General features: G+C 45.2%; 1 non-coding gene across 1 annotated transcript; it reads right to left on the bottom strand.

The window, feature by feature from the left end:
* Nucleotides 1–1597: 1597 nt before the first annotated feature.
* Nucleotides 1598–1670, bottom strand: TRNAK-CUU (transfer RNA lysine (anticodon CUU)). Its single transcript has one exon. It is a non-coding gene; the product is annotated as a tRNA-Lys (tRNA).
* Nucleotides 1671–19182: the final 17512 nt, after the last annotated feature.

Raw genomic sequence — 19182 nt, 5'->3', positions numbered from 1 at the left:
CACATTCCTTTCGCACATCATAATCATCCCGTAATGCAAAGAACAAACCTACATACAACATCTCACTTCACTGTCCCTCTTGTCTACAGAACAACATTAATTGCAGTATTGTGTTGTAACTTACACTCCCGTTCTTTGTATATTTCTCCTTATCACCTAGGATATACAAAGGCCACCATTGATTACAGTATTCTACAAGCTGCCTCTGGGTGAGAGAGTCTCCCCCCCCACACACACCTTTTTTCAATGTTTTAATATACATCCTAGAGGAGATTTTTCAGAATCCCCCTTCCACCAAGGATTTGTTACCCATTGCAAAATAATATCAGAACACAAAAACAGTGTTAAAACACAGAGACACAAAACCAACGACTTAACACAGACACAAAACCAACAACTTAACACAAAATAACAAGATGCTGGGGACTCAAACCCCTTGTACCATTTTCAGGTGACTTGAATCCCTTATACTGCTTTCAGTGGGACTCTAATCCACCCCTGCAGTAGACTGTTTGTTTCCCATTTTAAAAAGTTTCAAAATTAACACGAATATCCGAACAAAGCCACACAAGTATCACAATTACCACAACCACAAATAAATCCATCACAGTTCAAAGCTGGACCGGCTGTTAAACTGATAGCAAACAGCAAACGGCAAAACACGGCTCACCCCCCCTTTTTCTCCTTTCCCTCCCCCGAGAGGGAGGAATGGAGAACACAGAGAGAAACTTGCAAGCTGAAAGTTAAAAGCAGTTTCACTAAGCAGAATGCCCTAAGTACTGCATACAGCTCACAAGCCTGTGTTGACTAGCCAGGGCTCTGTCCTGGTTTGGCCTAAACCAGGCCGATTTTCCTTTCAGTGATTTTTACTTTCAGCTAAGTCTCCTCTAAGTAACTGCACTTTCTGAAACTAACTACATGTTTTGCAGACAGTGTCTGCTTCCAGGACTGATAACGCTCGAAGTTTGTAGTTATCGCTGAGGCACTGGTAGGGATGTTGTGCAGTAAGGCTCTTGCTGTACTTAGTCTTAGAGAAACCAAGGTCACTGCTGAATTCCTCACTGCTTACGAGTGAAGAGCCGAAGGGGAGGTCACAGCTGCAGGGGGGAGCAGACAGGGCAGGTTACCAAAAATTGACCAACGAGGGTATTCCATCCCATACACGTCATTCTCGGTATAAAGCGGGGGGATCACGAGGGTCTCACTCTCTTTCTGCTATGGCCGGTGTCCAAGGAGGACTCCGTCTGTTTTCCTGCTGCCCCCGATCCCGATCCGTGCATCCCTGAATCCAGCTCTCGACCGTCGCTAGGCCCAGCCTGGGCCTTCCCGGAGCCTGCCCCGCAGTGCCGGTGGTGACGTGGCTGACTTCAGGGGAGCTCAATCTTGGTTTTGTATATATATTTGTATATATTTGATTATTTCTATTATTATTATTATACTCTTTTCCATTATTATAGTTTATTAAAACTGTTTTAACTTTCCAACCCGGAAGTCTATCTCCCTTTTCCCTTTCCCTTTGGGGGGGGGGGGAATAACAGAGAGCATCTGCCACAGGTTTAATAGCCGGCCCAGCTTTAAACCGTGACAGATTTATTGGCGCCCAACATGGGGCTCGAACCCACGACCCTGAGATTAAGAGTCTCATGCTCTACCGACTGAGCTAGCTGGGCTCAGTCCAGCTACCCCTTATTTTTTTCCACCCCTTATTCCATACCATTCACGTCATACTCAGATCACCACTAACTTTTCATTTTAAAATATATACAGATAACATTAGTTTATGATTCATCTCTATACAAAAAAAAAAGTTCATCAAGTTCATTTAGTTCAGGATTGTGAGTTTCCATCTGGCTAAGAGTCTCCCAGGGTAGGAGAGATGGTATGAGCTTTGTCACAGTTCGTGCCCACAGGTTGCAGGTTAAAGATGTCAGTCTCGAGGAGGTTACTGGACACCACTTGCAGCTAGCTCCAATCTCATCACCACTGCTTCAACCTGAAAGACACTTATGAACACTGTTAGTATTATGCAGCAATTAACATCATGCAGTTCAGAATTAAGTATTCTCACCCAAGATCAGATCACCTTCAGGGACACATCGGACTCCACCATCCTGCAGCATCACCCACCAAGTACATCCAGGTCCTTGAGCAAAAGCAATCCCACGAATGGGTTTACCTTTGCCCGTAGCAGGAAGAACCCAGACAGTTTTTCCCAACAGATTCCTTTCATGCACCACAGGGACTTTATCCCCTTCTACTGTATGTAAAAGGTCTGACTGAGCAGGGCCAGCTCGGTTGATAGATCCTCTGGTATTAACGAGCCAGGTAGCTTGTGCCAAATGCTTATCCCAGTTTTTAAAGGTTCCACCCCCCATTGCTTTTAGGGTAATTTTTAACAGCCCATTGTACCGTTCAACTTTCCCAGATGCTGGTGCATGATAGGGGATGTGATATACCCATTCGATGCCATGCTCTTTGGCCCAGTTATCTATGAGACTGTTTTTGAAATGAGTCCCCTTGTCCGACTCAATTCTCTCTGGTGTGCCATGTCGCCACAAGATTTGCTTTTCAAGGCCCAGAATAGTGTTCCGGGCAGTGGCATGGGGCACAGAGTATGTTTCCAGCCATCCGGTGGTCGCCTCCACCATGATAAGCACATAACGTTTACCCTGGCAGGTTTGAGGGAGTGTGATGTAGTCAATTTGCCAGGCCTCCCCATATTTATATTTCAACCACCATCCCCCATACCACAAAGGTTTTAACCGTTTGGCTTGCTTAATTGCGGCGCATGTTTCACAATCATGGATAACCTGTGCAATAGAGTCCATAGTTAAGTCCACCCCTCGGTCACAAGCCCATCTGTATGTTGCATCTCTCCCTTGATGACCTGAAGTGTCATGAGCCCACCGAGCTAAAAATAGTTCACCTTTATGTTCCCAGTCCAAATCTATTTGGAACACTTTAGCAGCCTGATCTGCTTGTTGGTTGTTTTGATGTTCGTCAGTTGCCCGACTTTTAGGTACGTGAGCATCTACATAACGTACCTTCACGACTAGTTTCTCTAGCCGAGTAGCAATATCTTGCCACAGTTCAGCAGCCCAAATAGGTTTACCTTTACGCTGCCAGCTGCCCCGCTCCCCACGAACATGGCCGGGGCAGGGGCAAGGGAAGGGGCTCGGTTCCAATAAATCTGTCACGGTTTAAAGCTGGGCCGGCTATTAAACCTGTGGCAGATGCTCTCTGTTATTCCCCCCCCCCTCCCCCCAAAGGGAAAGGGAAAAGGGAGAGAGACTTCTGGGTTGGAAATTTAAAACAGTTTTAATAAACTATAATAATGGAAAAGAGTATAATAATAATAATAGAAATAATCAAATATATACAAATGTATATACAAAACCAAGATTGAGCTCCCCTGAAGTCAGCCACGTCACCACCAGCACTGCGGGGCAGGCTCCGGGAAGGCCCAGGCTGGGCCTAGCGACGGTCGAGAGCTGGATTCAGGGATGCACGGATCGGGATCGGGGGCAGCAGGAAAACAGACAGAGTCCTCCTTGGACACCGGCCATAGCAGAAAGAGAGTGAGACCCTCGTGATCCCCCCGCTTTATACTGAGAATGACGTGTATTGGATGGAATACCCTCGTTGGTCAATTTTGGGTCACCTGCCCTGTCTGCTCCCCCCTGCAGCTGCGACCCCCCTTCGTCTCTTCACTCATAAGCAGTGAGGAATTCAGCAGTGACCTTGGTTTCTCCAAGACTAAGTACAGCAAGAGCCTTACTGCACAACATCCCTACCGGTGCCTCAGCGATAACTACAAACTTCGAGCGTTATCAGTCCTGGAAGCAGACGCTGTCTGCAAAACATGCAGTTAGTTTCAGAAAGTGCAGTTACTTAGAGGAGACTTAGCTGAAAGTAAAAATCACTGAAAGGAAAATCGGCCTGGTTTAGGCCAAACCAGGACAGGCTCAAAGGTCCAGCTTCTCTTAAAGTAAAAACTTCTCCCATCCACCTCTATCTTAGGTCCCAATTATAGGATTAAGTCCCTATCTAACAAATTGTACTCTGCTTCTGGTTCTAATAAGAGGGTTCCAATCCCATATTTACAATTTGATTCTATTACCACAATTTTAATAACAGGGGCCTTAAAGGGTTCCCCTTTTGTCCCACTCACATTAATTAATTTTCTCCTGATATTTCACATCCCTAAGGTAGAACCTGTACAGTGGACCTTTCAGCTCCTGTATCTACACGAAAGATGATTCTTTAGCGCTGGGGACCACTTTTAGGGTTATCAAGGGTTCTTTTTCACATGGGGTCCTCAGTAAGTAGAGTCCCTGACCCCCCCTAGTCTTTTGCCACAAACTGAGTTTTTAACAATGCTTGCCCCACGGGAGTGGCAGGATCTACTCCCGAGCATAATTGAAAGCTCTTTCTCAGCCTTTCAAGCCATTCGGTCGGTGTCTCGTCCTTCTTTTGTTGTTCACTGAAGGTTTTGTTAATATTTTGGCCTCGGGGAACAGGTTTCCGTATTCCCCGGATTATGATTGTTCTTAGGTCTGACGTATTATTTCTATGGGCGGGATCTTGATTATTCCAGTTTGGCCGATGTAAGGGCCACTTCTGATCCATCGCCGGACCTGCGTGAACAGTATACTTAATATAGATTGTATTTGGGGCGCGTAAGGAGGGGGCCAAAGGGGGTCTTCTCTCTCTGGCCGAGGTTTATCTATCTTTTCTTAAGACTTATTCTTCCTTCTGGGGGAATTGTTCCGATATTTCATCATCAGTCCCAATGGACTATTATCCGGGGGAATATCCGGAAGCCTAGCAGAAAGACTTCCCTTCTTCCCCATGGAGCCAGAGAGCTTGCTATTCCTCTGTCCCATCTTCCGGGGTGCCCTCCTTCACACACACACACTCGCTTCCTCTCGGTCATGACTCGCTCCTTCACGGGTTACGAGAACTGCCCTACTAGGGAGTCTGCACTCGCTTCGTACGTATTTGTACGTCTCACTCACACGTTCGGTAGCCTAGCCGAGAGGCTTTCCGTCACACACACACAATCATCAATCTCACTCACACGTTCGGTAGCCTAGCCGAGAGGCTTCCCAACACACACAATCACTTTGTGACTCCGCACTCGCTTGGCCTCTGAGAGACCTCTCACACAGTCACACCCCGGGTCTACCCCAACCGAACGAATCTTACTCACCCCTCCTCGGGGTCTTCGTTTGGTCTTCGTGCACAAAATTTAAGGGGTCCTGCAGGTTCCTTTGCTCATTTATCGTAATTTAGAGGGGTTCGTAGATCCAGTGTTTAGTGGCAGCACCCTCCAAAACAGGGCTATCCGTAGATAGGGCGTGCCCCTGTCTGCAGAGGTCTGCACTAAAGAAGCCTGGATCTGAGTCACGGCACCAAATTGTTATAGATGCTCGTGATAAATCGGGAAAGCCAATCTATATTGATAATAAGAAATTTTATTAACATGAATTTAGCAAGCGATAAATGAACAAAAACAGCGCTGGGCGACCGGGGGAGTAACAGTTCCGCCAACGGCTCACACCAAATCTTAGGAGAAACATCAATTTATTAGACAAGGCATACATATTCATTAATAGGGGTTGGGTTATTATAATTCACAATCGTGGTTGATGTCTTAGACACTATCCAGCCAGAGTTGTAAATTACTACAATTAAGGCACAGGCCCCAAAGAAAAGACACTATCTAGCCAGAGTTGTAAATCACAGCAATTAAGGCACAGCGGGGGTGTTGTTTTTGATTCCCAAGGCTCAGCCATCCATTTGTCTTCTGGCACCTCCTTATCTATGCATCTGCCATTTGTCGGTTGTGTTGGAATTTCCTTATCTAGTTACAAGCTTAACATGTGTTATTCTAAACCTACTATCCTACATAACAGGAGGTTTGTTGCAGTAAAGTCTTTACATCTATGTGCGATTTTATGAACAAAGTTAACCCGTCTATTACAAGGGGAATTAGATGAATGGCTAAGAAAATATCCCAAATAAATATACTGTGTAAAACTTCACTTTCACAAAGGATCTTACTCTCTTTGGATATGCTAACCTATTAACCTGGGACTTCTGACATCAAACAGCAGCTTAACCCACCCCAGAGTGCTTCCTGGGTTTTCACATATTATGCACAAAGATCACTTCTTGACAATCAGCTCTACGCTGCAAGAGCCCCTTTATTGCTGTCTTCGTTTAGCCCACACCCAGGGCTAAACAATGGCAGTTTTTCTCTCACCCAATGTCCCTTCCCCACCCAAGGAAGGAAATTGGGAAAAAGAGGGAGACTCATGGGTTAAAAATAAACAGATTTAATAAAATAAAGAAAACAATATAAATGATAACACAAAAGTATACTTAGCTACAGAGTTGCAGCATGTTGTCCAGGAATACCAAGCATCAGCAATGAGAAAAAAGGGAGACCAGAAAAGAGGAGAACAAAAACAGCCCCACCTCTCCCTAGCAAACCCTCTCTTTTATAGTGAACTTGATTGTTAATGATATAGAATACACCTGTGGGCCAGCCTGGGTCAACTGCTCTGGATTTAGCTGCTAATTGCCCTGATCACCCTGGCTGGCCACAAACTGAAACAAGATCCCAATGAAACCAGGACAATTGCTTTCAAGATTTTTTTTTTTTTTTTCAAATTTGATTCTTCAGCCTGTATTACATTGCGAAAGGCCCTGAAGAGCTAACTTCTGTCTTTCACTTGGGTGACCGAAACAGGATTTGTTTTAGAGGACTTCTTAACGCGTGGCCGGAGTAAGAGAATATTTCATCAGTAGTTGTGCTTTTTTCCATTTCAGCATTCTTTTTTCAGTCTCTGTGGCGAAATCAGTGATAAAATCTTTTATAAATTATTAGACCTGAGAGGTGAAGGCTAACTCAGCAGCATACTTCACATAAACAAGTGCTCTGAGTTGCAAGTTGGAAGGGCAACTTCTCTGGCTCAGAGACAACATTTTAAAAGCCTAGAAAAACTGAGACAATAAAAAAAAAAAAATCAAAGGCTGCAAATATTTCATGCTCTGACTTGTAATTTTAATTGTTTTGGGGTTTTTTGTTGTTCTTACGAGCCAAGTTAGGAGCAAAAGCTGCAGCCTTTCTTTTAGATAAATTTTGAGTTAACTTGGTGATCTTTTGTAATGCCTCTAAATCCAACCTCCTGAAAAGAAATGTTTGCTTTTGGACTGTCTGAACCTTTCTAGGAACAGAAGTGACTTTTTCATCTTGCATGGTGCAATAAGGGGATCAAAGCCAAGTCTGGCTCAGATTTTCTCTTACAGCTTTGAAATGTAAAAACTGGCTGAATGTGCTCCTCCCTATAAAATATAATGGGAAGTGGGTTGAACCAGTTAAATCCTGCCTCTGCTGGAACTGAGAGTAAAATCTTACACATCTTCCAAGTCTATATTCAGTATTGTTAGATTAGGGCTGAAACCTGTTTTGTCAGTACATCCAGGTCCTCCGTGAAGAATAGGAATACAGCTGGTTGTCTGGTGGTTCTGGGGAAAAAAATGTTGACTTTGGACTATGAGGAATGTTCTGCTTAATTTCCACATCCTTCCCTCTCTGACCTCCAATTTCTTTGCTGAAATACATTGTTGGGGGGTTAATTTCTTAGGATTTCAATTTTTGAATCTACCTTCTAGGTGTCAGCTTAGAATACAGTAGGGCTTCCAAACTATCCAGAAAATGTTTTCACGTTAGCAAAATCTTGTCATGACAAAATGCATGTGCTAGTGAGTACTTAGTGCTGAAAATAAATGGCAGTTAAGTTGAATAAGTCATTATATGAATTTAGAACCATGTAACGAACACATCTGAACTGTGTATTTTGGCGAAACAGGCAGTGAAACCTCTACTTCAGACTCTTTCTTAGACTGAAATAATTGTGCTTGTCCCTCTACTTCCCTGTGTAACACTCACTAAACTTATTTATTTCTTAGAAAGCTCACATTAAAACATCATTTTTATGTTGAAAATAATTGGGAAACTGACTCCAGATATTTTAACAACAGATTAATGAGTAAAAGCTTTATTTCAAATAGGTTTTTATTCTCTGTTTCACAGCTGAGTCCATAAACAAACTTGCATATCTGCAATTTAATCAAGCTTAATCTATCCCCCAGCACCCGCAGGAACTGCCAGTGATGCAAACATTTGGGAATTCTAATTGTATATACAGTGTTACCTAAATCCTTTCATCTCTCTTAGAGAAAATCTTTCCTGTCTGTTATCTGAAAACCAAAATACTTCAGTTAGCATTAGCTCTTCCTGAAAACAGAAAAGGTGATTTATTTTATTTAAAAACAAATTTACTAATGCTCTTATTTTTCTGGAAGCTGAGTCTCATTGCTTTCTTTATTGTGTGCACTTATACACACAGATGTACTTTGTTTTTCTATACAATATACACTTGCAACATTTATTAATTTTTTTAATTACATATTTATTGCAGTTGAAACTTTCAGATCTGTGTGTTCACATTCATTCTTTAAAACTCTGAGAGGACACATTTTGCATCTAGGATTAGTATACCCAACTCCCATGACAAAGAGTAAAGTATTTTCAATTATGCATGTAATAAAAAAAGCACTCAGCACTTGACAGTCTAGAAAGAGATGGAGGTTCTCACCAAGTATCTTTTACCTTTCAGGAGCCCACAGGAGCCTCCAATAGAGGCCTCCTCTTGTTAATCCCATGCTAGGATTTAGTGTCTGATGTTCTGATTTCAAAAGTGCTCTAGCCCCAGAAAGCATCCTGCAATAAAATCAGTGTCTTGAAAATAAGAACAGGCTGAAACAAAGTAGATTGCTAGAACTGTACGACTAAACCAACTGGAAGCTCGTTCTTTAAATCATAGACTAGTTTGGGTTGAAGAGACCTTTAAAGGTCATCTAGTCCAACCTCCCTGCAGTGAATGAAAAGACATGGACTTGACAGATGGACCACTCAGTGGCTAAGGAATTGGCTGGATGGTTGCACTCAGAGTTACAGTCAACAGCTTGATGTCCAAGTGAACACCAGTGACGAGTGGTGTTCCTCAGGGGTCTCTATTGGGACCGGTGCTGTTTAACATCTTTGTCAGTTACAGGGACAGTGGGATTGAGTGCACCCTCAGCAAGTTTGCCGATGACACCAAGCTGTGTGGTGTGGTCGACAGACTGGAGGGAAGGGATGCCATCCAGAAGGACCTCGACAGGCTTGAGAGCTGGGCCTGTGCAAACCGCATGAAATTCAACAAGGCCAAGTGCAAGGTTCTGCATGTGGGTTGGGGCAATCCCAAGCACAAATACAGGCTGGGCAGAGAATGGATGGAGAGCAGCCCTGAGGAGAAGGACTTGGGGGTGATGGTTGATGAGAAGCTCAACATGAGCCAGCAATGTGTGCTTGCAGCCCAGAAGGCCAACTGTATCCCGGGCTGCATCAAAAGAAGCGTGACCAGCAGGTCAACGGAGGTGATTCTGCCCCTTTACTCTGCTCTTGTGAGACCCCACCTGGAGTAGTGCATCTGGCTCTGGGGCCCCCCAACATAAGAAGGGCATGGAACTGTTGGAGCGAGTTCAGAGGAGGGCCACAAAAAATGATCAGAGGGCTGGAGCACCTCTCCCATGAAGAGAGGCTGGGAGAGTTGGGGCTCTTCAGCCTGGAGAAGAGAAGGCTCCGGGGAGACCTTCTAGCAGCCTTCCAGTACCTGAAGGGGGCCTACAGGAAAGCAGGAGAAGGGCTTTTTACAAGGGCAAGTAGTGACAGGATGAGGGGGAGCGGTTTTAAACTGAAAGAGGGTAGATTTAGATTAGATATTAGGAAGAAATTCTTTATTGTGAGGGTGAGGAGACACTGGAACAGGTTGCCCAGAGAAGTTGTGGCTGCCCCCTCCCTGGCAGTGTTTAAGGCCAGGTTGGATGAGGCTTTGAGCAACCTGATCTAGTGGAAAGGTGTCCCTGCCCGTGGCAGGGGGGTTGGAACTATATCATCTTTAAGGTCCCTTCCAACTGAAACCATTCTACAATTCTATGATTCTATGAGTCTTTTCATGAAAAGCTCTTTGTCTTACATGCAATAAAGCAAAAAAACTCACGCTTTTACTAAGTTTCTCGGTAAAACAAGATCTTCAAGGAGCTGTTCTAGATCCTTTAATGCATATTTGTCTTCGTTGAGCCCACACCTGCTTCCCATTGGAAGCTGGAGCAACAAATCTCCTGGAAGAAGCCCCATTCCTAGTCGGTTCACCTTGTAACTCACATACACATGTCTGTAAAGCTGAGGTAGGTTTTCCATCCCATTTCCTCATGTCTTCTCCATGGTCATGCAGGAAAAACCACAGGGCACCTTGTGATGTGGTATGTCTCTCCCGAATAGGTCTTGCAGTGGAACACTGTCTCCTGATGGCTGAGACATTCTTCAGTGCAGGTGGGGAGCAGGACCTGTCCTCCATCTGGGACAATTTTTCCAACATCTTACCAAGCATTTCTGTGGATTTGTCAGACTGTTTTTCCACAGCTGAGACAGTGGCCCGTGTTGAGGAAAAGAGATTGTCTGCATACTGCCGCATCTGATTATCTATGTCGCCCACCATTGGTGCATCGGCATCTGCCCAGCTAAATAATGCTAGGGTGTTGCCATATGATGGTGGCGCAGTCCATAGCCACTTGCGCCACATGGGTCCAGTAACTTTGAGTGCATCTGGATCTAGTGGGGTCTGCAGGTCATCCAGGTCAGCAAAAATTAGCTCCCACACAGCTATTTCCCTGAGATTAACCCCTCTCTCAATGGTTGTCCACTTGCCTGGGTGGTATATGACATCATCCCTAAAGGGATACCTTTTCCTTATGCTTTGCAGGAGTTGCCGCCAGAGGGTGAGGGGCTCTGCACCACTTGCAAGACCCCTATCAATACCCACTTCTCTAGCCCTTGGTCCCAGCTTCTTAGCTTCTCTACCATCTAGCTTGAGACCATCAGCTCTGTTATCCCAGCAGTGGGGTAGCCAAGTAACAAGTTGCTTGCCTTCATGACAGCTGTAATCTCTCCGTATGTCTCACAGCTCACTCAGGGATAGGGATCGAGTGGTTACCTCTGGCTCAGCCTCCTGTGATGTCCCTGGTAGGCCATCAAGACCTGCTCTTTTTGTGGTTTTTGTCTTCTGCACATGGGCGACTGATACCAGCACTGGTTGAGTCCCTAGGTTAGCTGCATAACCCATTGCTGAGGGCCGATTAGCTGCAGCCCTTGTTGCCAAGGTCTGGGTCATTGCACCAAGCACTGCCTGGAGTTGAACCATCACAGTGCCCAGTGCAGAGATCTGAATAGCCTCTGGGGTAGCCGGGATGTCTGCTGTAGGGACTGGCAGGGTCTGAGAATCTGCAATTCCAATTGTGGGTGCCAGGGCAGCTGCAGTGTCTGTGACAGTGGTTGCAGCAGCTGTGCCATATTTGCCCTTATACCAATGCTGAAGTAAGAGCAAGAACTGAAGAACATTCAAAAGGCCTGACAATATGAGCATGGTGGTTGAAACATCCCAAGGGTATTCAGAATTTTCAAAAGCCAGTGAGATCCACTTCAAGGGAAAGAGAACGTACAGGTCACTCATTCCCATTCAATAGAAGTCAGAAATGGGCACAGTTCCAGGTGTGTTTATAATACCATAAACCAATGCCAAACCACATAGTAGAGTGACACCTTAAGTCCATGCCCAGAGGTGACAAACCACACAAAACCAGTAATAAACAGCAAAACCACACATTTGATTAGCCATCCTAAAAGTGACTGTAAAACCAAACACCAGACAATTCCACCCAGTGACCTTGCTACCAAAACCAAGATGATGAATGTTTGTACCAAAAAACAGTCAAATCTGAAAACTTCAACCCTCCAAGACTCTTAGACCCAAACTCTATGGTTCTCCCTAGTGATCTATTTACATTGGGTGCAAAATAAACTGTCTTCATTTAGCCTGCACCCAGGGCTAAACAATAGCAGTTTTTCTCTCACCCAATGTCCCTTCCCTAAGTGAGGAAGGGAACTGGGAAAAGGAGGGAGACTTGTAGGTTGAAGTTAACCAGATTTAATGAAATGAAGAACACAATATAAATAACAACACAAGACAGACAAAAATATACTTATCCACAGATCACTGACAAATTGCTCCAGGAATCATAACAACAAACAGTGAAAACAGAGGCAAAATAATGAGAGTAGAAAGAGCCCCCACTTCTTAGCAAACCCTCTCTTTTATAGTGAACCTGACATTAATGATATAGAATACACCTGTGGGCCAGCCTGGGTCAGCTGCTCTGGATTTAGCTGCTAATGGCCCTGATCACCCTGGCTGGCCACAAACTGAAACAAGATCCCAATGAAACCAGGACAATATTGCATATTCAAATATTTCTTATAACATTGGTCTTAAACATCTGCCTTTTTGGTGCTCAGTTCTTACCTCGATACTGGCATTTTTTCATTGGCAGACCTTGTTACAGGTTAACTACTGAATTTCTACTAAAGAAAATGCATTGGTATTACAACTTCAGAGTTTATTACAAATATATTTAGTTCTTGGAACAGAACAAGATACAGCAGTAGTAAGAAACATTACAACTACTACTTTCATGCTATCTGGCACAGAATTTAGTTCTGCCAAACGTAAAAGATGAACATGAATTTCTGTCTTTGTTCAACAGTGATTCAGGAGTGATTTTGCAATCTCAGAGGATAGTTTCTATCCTTATGGACCAGGAAAAGTTGAGTATTTATAATTGAGAGTGCACAAGCAGCTCCTTGCAGCAATGATTTTTTATTTAAGTCCAGAGAAACATTATAGTCGTTCTACTGCAAGGTAAGTTTAACAGAAGTATCATAGAATCATAGAATGGTTTGGGTTGGAAGGGACCTTTAAAGGTCATGTAGTCCAACCTCCCTGCAGTGAGCAGGGACATCTTCAACTAGATCAGGTTGCTCAGAGCCCTGTCCAACCTGGCCTTGAATGTTTCCAGGGATGGGGCATCTACAACCTCTCTGGGCAACCTGTTCCAGTGTTTCACCACCCTCATTGTAAAAAATTTCTTCCTTATATCTAGTCTGAATCTGCCCTCTTTTAGTTTAAAACCATTACCCCTTCTCCTATTGCTACAGGCCCTACTAAAAAGTCTGTCCCCATTGTGCTGGTTTTGGCTGGGATAGCGATAATTTTCTTCACAGTAGAAAGGTTGCCAGTGAAGACCGAGGCAAATGTTTTTGAGCACATCAGCCTTCTCCTTGTCTGTTGTTACCAGTTTGCCAGTCTTGCTCATCAGGCGGGAAACACTTTCTTTGACCTTCCTTTTCTGGCTGACATACCTGTAGAACCCCTTCTTATTATTCTTTGCATCCTTTGCCAAGTTCAGCTCCAGCTGCACCTTGGCATTCCTGACCCCATCCCTACGCAACCGGGCAGCGTCCCTATACTCTTCCCAAGATACGTGTCCCTGCTTCCACTGCCTGTGCATTTCCTTCTTGCCCTTTAGTTTGAGCAGCAGGTCTTGACTCAGCCATGCTGGTCTCTTGCCTTCCTTGCCTGCTTTCTTACACCTGGGGATCGAGAGCTCTTGCACTCTATGGAAAGCATCCTTAAAGATCTGCCAGCTCTGTTCTGCTCCCTTGTCCCTGAGGGCAGTTTCCCAGGGGGTCCTATTGACTAACTCCTTGAACAGCTAGAAGTTTGCTTTCCTAAAATTCAGGGTCCTGACTTTACTCTTCACCTGTCCCATGTCCCTCAGGGCTGCGAACTCCACCAGTGTGTGATCACTGCAGCCCAGGCTGCCCCCAGTCTTGACATCACTGATTAGCTCACTTGCGTTGGTGACCATCAGGTCCAGTATCGCATGCCCTCTGGTAGGGCTGTCTAATACCTGGCTTAAGAAGTTATCCTCAATGCACTCCAGGAGTCTCCTGGATTGCCTACAGCTCGCCGTGCTACTTTTCCAGCAGATGTCGGGGTGGTTGAAGTCCCCCAGCAGGACGAGAGCCTGCGAGCGCGATGCCTCCTGTAGCTGGAGTAAGAAGGCTTCGTCAATAGGCTCCCCTTGATTGGGCGGCCTGTAGTAGACACCAACCACAAGGTTCCCTTTGTTGCCTCGGTCTCTAATTCTTACCCATAACCTTTCAACCTGCTTGTGGCTATTCTTCAGGGACAGCTCTTCACAATCTATCCATTTCTTGATGTAGAGGGCAAAGCCTCTGCCTCTCCTTCCTTGCCTGTCCCTTCTGAACAGCCTGTAGCCACTGATAGCCACTCTCCAGTCATGGGATTCATCCCACCAAGTTTCAGTAATGGCAGCTAGGACATAGCTTTCTAGCAGCGTGGTGGCTTCCAGCTCCTCTTTTTTTTTTTTTTTGCCCATGCTGCGTGCATTTGTGTAGAGGCACTTCAGATGGGCCGTTGGCCGTGTCACCTTCTTAGAGGAACACCCCTTAATTCCTTTGAGGTATTTCACTGGTGTTTCACTGTTGTCTCCTATTACCTCAGGAGCCCCTGGCTCATCTGCTTAAGACTTCAGCTGTGCTGCAGTGTAGCCAGCACATCTCAGAGCAACAGGCTGAGTGCCCTTCGCTAGCACCTTGTCCCTCTAACCTTGGCATGTCATCTCACAGCTTGTCACAAGCAAGCCTGATATTATCCCCCCTCCCCCTTCAAGTCCAGAGAGCTTATTTGGACAGGCTGTGCATGTTTCTTAGTTTGTTAGGGTTTTTTTAAATGTGCACGTGTAGCTGCAATTTCTAACTGTTGAGCTCCCTGGAGAAAAATGAGCTTTGAGACTGGACTTGGAGAATTGTCATGGTCGATGAGGTCAGGAAGAGAATTTGGGCCAGAAAGGCTCTGAATGTAGCATAAGAAGGAGAATGTGATGCAAAAATCTTCCATTCTTGCTGCAGGCCACTCGATGTGTGGTGGATTTTTTGTTTCTTTTTCTTTTTTCCCTGGCACACAAGCCTAATCTGTCAGCTGGTGTGATGAATGGTGCTAGTCTGTAGCTGGAGAGCTATGTGGCAATCCCTTCCCCGCTCCAGGACGCTTCACGCTGCAGATCTGTGATGCAGTCCCAGCTCTGGCCAGGAGGATCATGGAGGGGGAAGAGGCCACAGATGGATCTGTATATCTATAAAATAAGGACTGAACTGCAGGAAACCATTAGAGAATTAAGTTGTGCACTTTCTGCATGCTCCAGGATGGTCGGTAGCTTCACATTTATAATTAGCATCATTGCACCGAGCCCATGGCACAGGGGAATCTGCCCTCCCCATATCTCTTTGAAACTTTGGGGGGTCTCACCCAGCACCGGGGTTCTCCTACGGGTGTCTTCAGGCTGGTGAGACCATGAGGTTTCTGGTATGCCAGCACCAGGATCACCAGCTCTGGTCACAGCAGCCCTCCTGCTCAGTGTTGGAGCCGAACGAAAGTTGGGCTGTTTCGTCCAGAGCCAGAGGCGCTGCTTCTCTGACCACCTCACTGCTGTTATTTTCAAACGCAAGCGTTACGACTGGGTTCTGCATCACCAACCCTTTTTTTGAGATGGGTTTAAATGTATATTTTTGCAAGAATTGTCAAGGTTTAGGGTCGGCAGGCTGTTGCTTAGGAAAAGAATTCGTAGGAAAAGCCTCTCCAAAACATTGTCTGGAGTGTAGTGTCTGAATACAAGTTCAGTTGTAACATGGGTATAGGAGGAAGAACTTAATGAAAACAGAAGGATTATTTTTCCAGTTTTAAACTCTAAGTGGGCAGGGTGCCCACAATTGGACCAGTGTGACCGAACTACAGAAAAAATGAGAGACTAAATAAAACTATATTGTTTTTAAACAGCATAGATATGAGATAATAAAGCTGAGTTCTTTGTGGGGGATATACTGCATACCAGCCTGTGAGTCACTGAAACATTGCTGAAGTGAAATAATTTCAGTGCGTGACTCTAGAGTTGTGACTGTAAACAAAGAAATACCAATAGTTTTGTTGGGTTTTCTGGAAGAAGCTTCTGTTTCTAGGGGCCGTAATCCATGGGGAGATTTAAGTGATTTTTGTGAAACATTGCTTGTCTGTAAACAGAAATAATGGCTTAGCTTTAGGTAAGCCAACAGCATTCTTGCTTCTAAAGCTTTGATATGTCATGCTGTAATTTTTGTAATAAATATCCTTTAACTTGTGATGCTGAAGGCCATTATCTGAAAAGAAGGGGGAGGTCTTGCTCTCCTCCCCACCCACTCCCTGTTGTGTGGTCCTGCCCCCTTCCTACTGCCAGCTGGGATGCTTCTCATCTTCACTGGGAGCCCCTTCAACTTGCTCACTTAGAAAATGCCTGTGTGGTTGTTTCCTGGGGTTTTTTTCCTCCCCCTCTCTTCTGGGTTAACTTTTTTTCTGGGTTGATGGATTAAATCGCCCCATGGAGGGACCTAGTGGCCACCAGAATGGTTGAGAAAAGTGGAAAGAAAATGTAGCCGGTGTTGCCGCTTGTCTGTGGCAAGCTCCGTTCGGTTGCTGGCTGGCCTGAGGTTATCCGCACCCCAGGGCCATTGAGCACAGACACCAATGTGAGGATGCAACAAATGGTGTTTATTTAACTGCGCAACAGCCTTATATAGTCGTCTTGTCTCGTACGAACTTGGGCGATACTTGCACTTCCTGCTCCTTTCGCCACGCCTACCTTTCCGTTACAGCCCGAGCTTTTCCGGTCGCCGTACCCTAATCTACCTACATTTCCCCCTCCCCATGATTCAAGTCATGCAAAGTAAAGCGTATCGCTGATTCTGGTGCCTTGCGTCAAAGTGCAAGCGTAACTGGCGGATACAACATCCCGCAAAACGGAAGGTTTTCGGTATCAACGGACACCGAGGACTTGTGTTATTCGCAGTTAAGGCAACAAACATATAACAAGGTTGTGATGGTGTATCTATAGATAGGGGGAGACAGTACCATGTCTGGTTATGTACCCGAGCCCAGGTTCTCCAGTAGGATTCCCCTGCAGTTCCTGTGACGCAAAGCAAAAGCAAGCTAATCATGAGCGCATTGTTCAAAGCTTTTGTTTCACTCAGCAACGGTCGCCGCTCCTCATCGTTCTTGGCGCCCCGCCGCTTCACCAGACCCTCTGTACTGTCATGACTCCTCACGTCTGAAGGTCGAGGCTGGTGCTGTTTCGGCTTCCCCCACAGGTACTCCTGCAAAACATAAAGCTCGGACAGCATGCATATTACTTCAGGTTGAGGTTTTGTTTTAAATCAGGGCGCAAACAGCGTGTAGGGACCCACTGTATAACATCATCCCGTTTGATGGCGGCATACCCCCTCCCGTGATGTAGCAGCTCCCAACCTGTTTCCCACTCCGCTGTCCCAGGGAACCGAACCTTGACTGGGGGGCCCACTTCTGGCACCCCTGGACCCCAATGTCGCTCAATTGGGGCACGCTCTTGGTCTCCCCGGGCAAAATGATTTAAAGAATAAAGAGCGCGATGTAAAATGTGAGATTGGTAGTTGACAGGAATTACGTCTGGGAATCCTTCCCCCTCCCCAAGAATCTTAATTCTGTGTTTTAGCGTCTGATTAGCGCGCTCTACAATGGCCTGCCCGGTAGAATTATACGGAATGCCGTGTTTGAGCGTGATACCCCACCGTTGACGCCACTGACGTGTAGTATGAGCAATAAAACAGGGGCCATTATCAGTTTTGATCTCGACAGGTAGGCCTAGCCAAGCGATTGCAAGATTCCAATGTAGCTGAATGGAGCGTGCTGTTTGTTTCCGATGCGGGGTGGCCACAATCATCATACTGTAAGTGTCCACTGTGACTGCCAGCCATGGTTGAGGTCTGAGCTGAGGACATAGGGTGAAGTCTGACTGCCATATGCCGTTAGGCTTCAGTCCACGGGGGTTGACCCCAACACTCCATAACTGTGAACGCTGACAGTACGGGCAGGTCGCAACAACCTCTCGAGCCTGCGTGAGAGGGATGCCACAGCGTTTTGCGAGCGCTCGTGCTCCGATATGCAGAAAGCCGTGGAGATCTTTGGCTTCAGATAGTGTCCATATCTTATTCGCTGCTTTGTCTGCCATCGCATTGCCTTCCGTAATAAACTCAGGCAAATTAGTATGATTTCTTACATGTAAAACATAAAACAATGCAGTTCGGATTTGAATTTCTTGTCACAAAGCTCGCAGCAATGCAAAAACACACTGATTACCTGTATGCTCTATAACAGATCTATGCAATTGCTTTACAATGCCAGCTACATATGCTGAATCAGTAAGCAAATTAAAGGGAATGGGAAAATTTTGAAATACTTCTAATACAGCTCGTAATTCTACCATCTGAGGTGAACCTTTTTTTTTTTGTTAAGCAGATCTCGTTTATTTTCGTATCTGAGGGTACATTTATACTATTCTATTGAGGGTACACTCCATGTATGTGTCATTTCTATTATGATTGGTTAGTATGGTTTGTTCACACACCTCTATATTAGTTCTGATTGGCTTATGCTAAAAAGTTATATCTCACAGGTGCTGCATTCTTTCTTATTTTTCAGCTTCCCCATATCTTATTTTTCTCATAGCCAAGGTCCTCAACTTCCCCCATATCTTGTTGGTCTCATAGCTAAGGCCCTTGTTCTGTATTATGATTGGCTAGTTCATCACCACCCCATTACCACCCCCTGGACATAGCTCGTTCAGTACCTCGTTCCCACCATTGTCCCATGGGAACCCCACAAATTCCCCTTTTTTTTTTGAACGAGCTATGTCCTGTCCTGTCCTTTTTGTCTTTGTTTCTTAATTGAACCTGGTTCCCTGTGTCTCGCAGAGCCCGGTCAGAGAATCCCAGCCTTGGTTACCCATAAATCCTGCTCTCTGTTGTTGTGCCAAAAAGGCTGTATTGACCATTCATTGCACAGTTCTCTGCAAACATGCAAACAAACAGGGTAACACAAGTAGGATAATGCCTATTATAAACGTTCCCATAAGTAAACTCTATCTACAAAACATGCAGTTTGCTTCAGAACATACTGTTATTCTCTGTTATTCTAGCTGAAAGGAAAATTACTGACAGGAAAGCTGATTCTGTGTAAAGGTAACACAGAGCAGGCCTTTTAGAGCCTACTCTGAGGTCTACTCTTGTTAAACCGTTGCTAAACCATC

The sequence above is a fragment of the Nyctibius grandis genome (assembly GCF_013368605.1).
Source record: "Nyctibius grandis isolate bNycGra1 chromosome W unlocalized genomic scaffold, bNycGra1.pri SUPER_W_unloc_1, whole genome shotgun sequence".
NCBI lineage: Eukaryota > Metazoa > Chordata > Aves > Nyctibiiformes > Nyctibiidae > Nyctibius > Nyctibius grandis.
The sequence above is the reverse complement of the archived record's forward strand: the minus strand, read 5'-3'. Positions and strand labels throughout refer to the sequence as shown.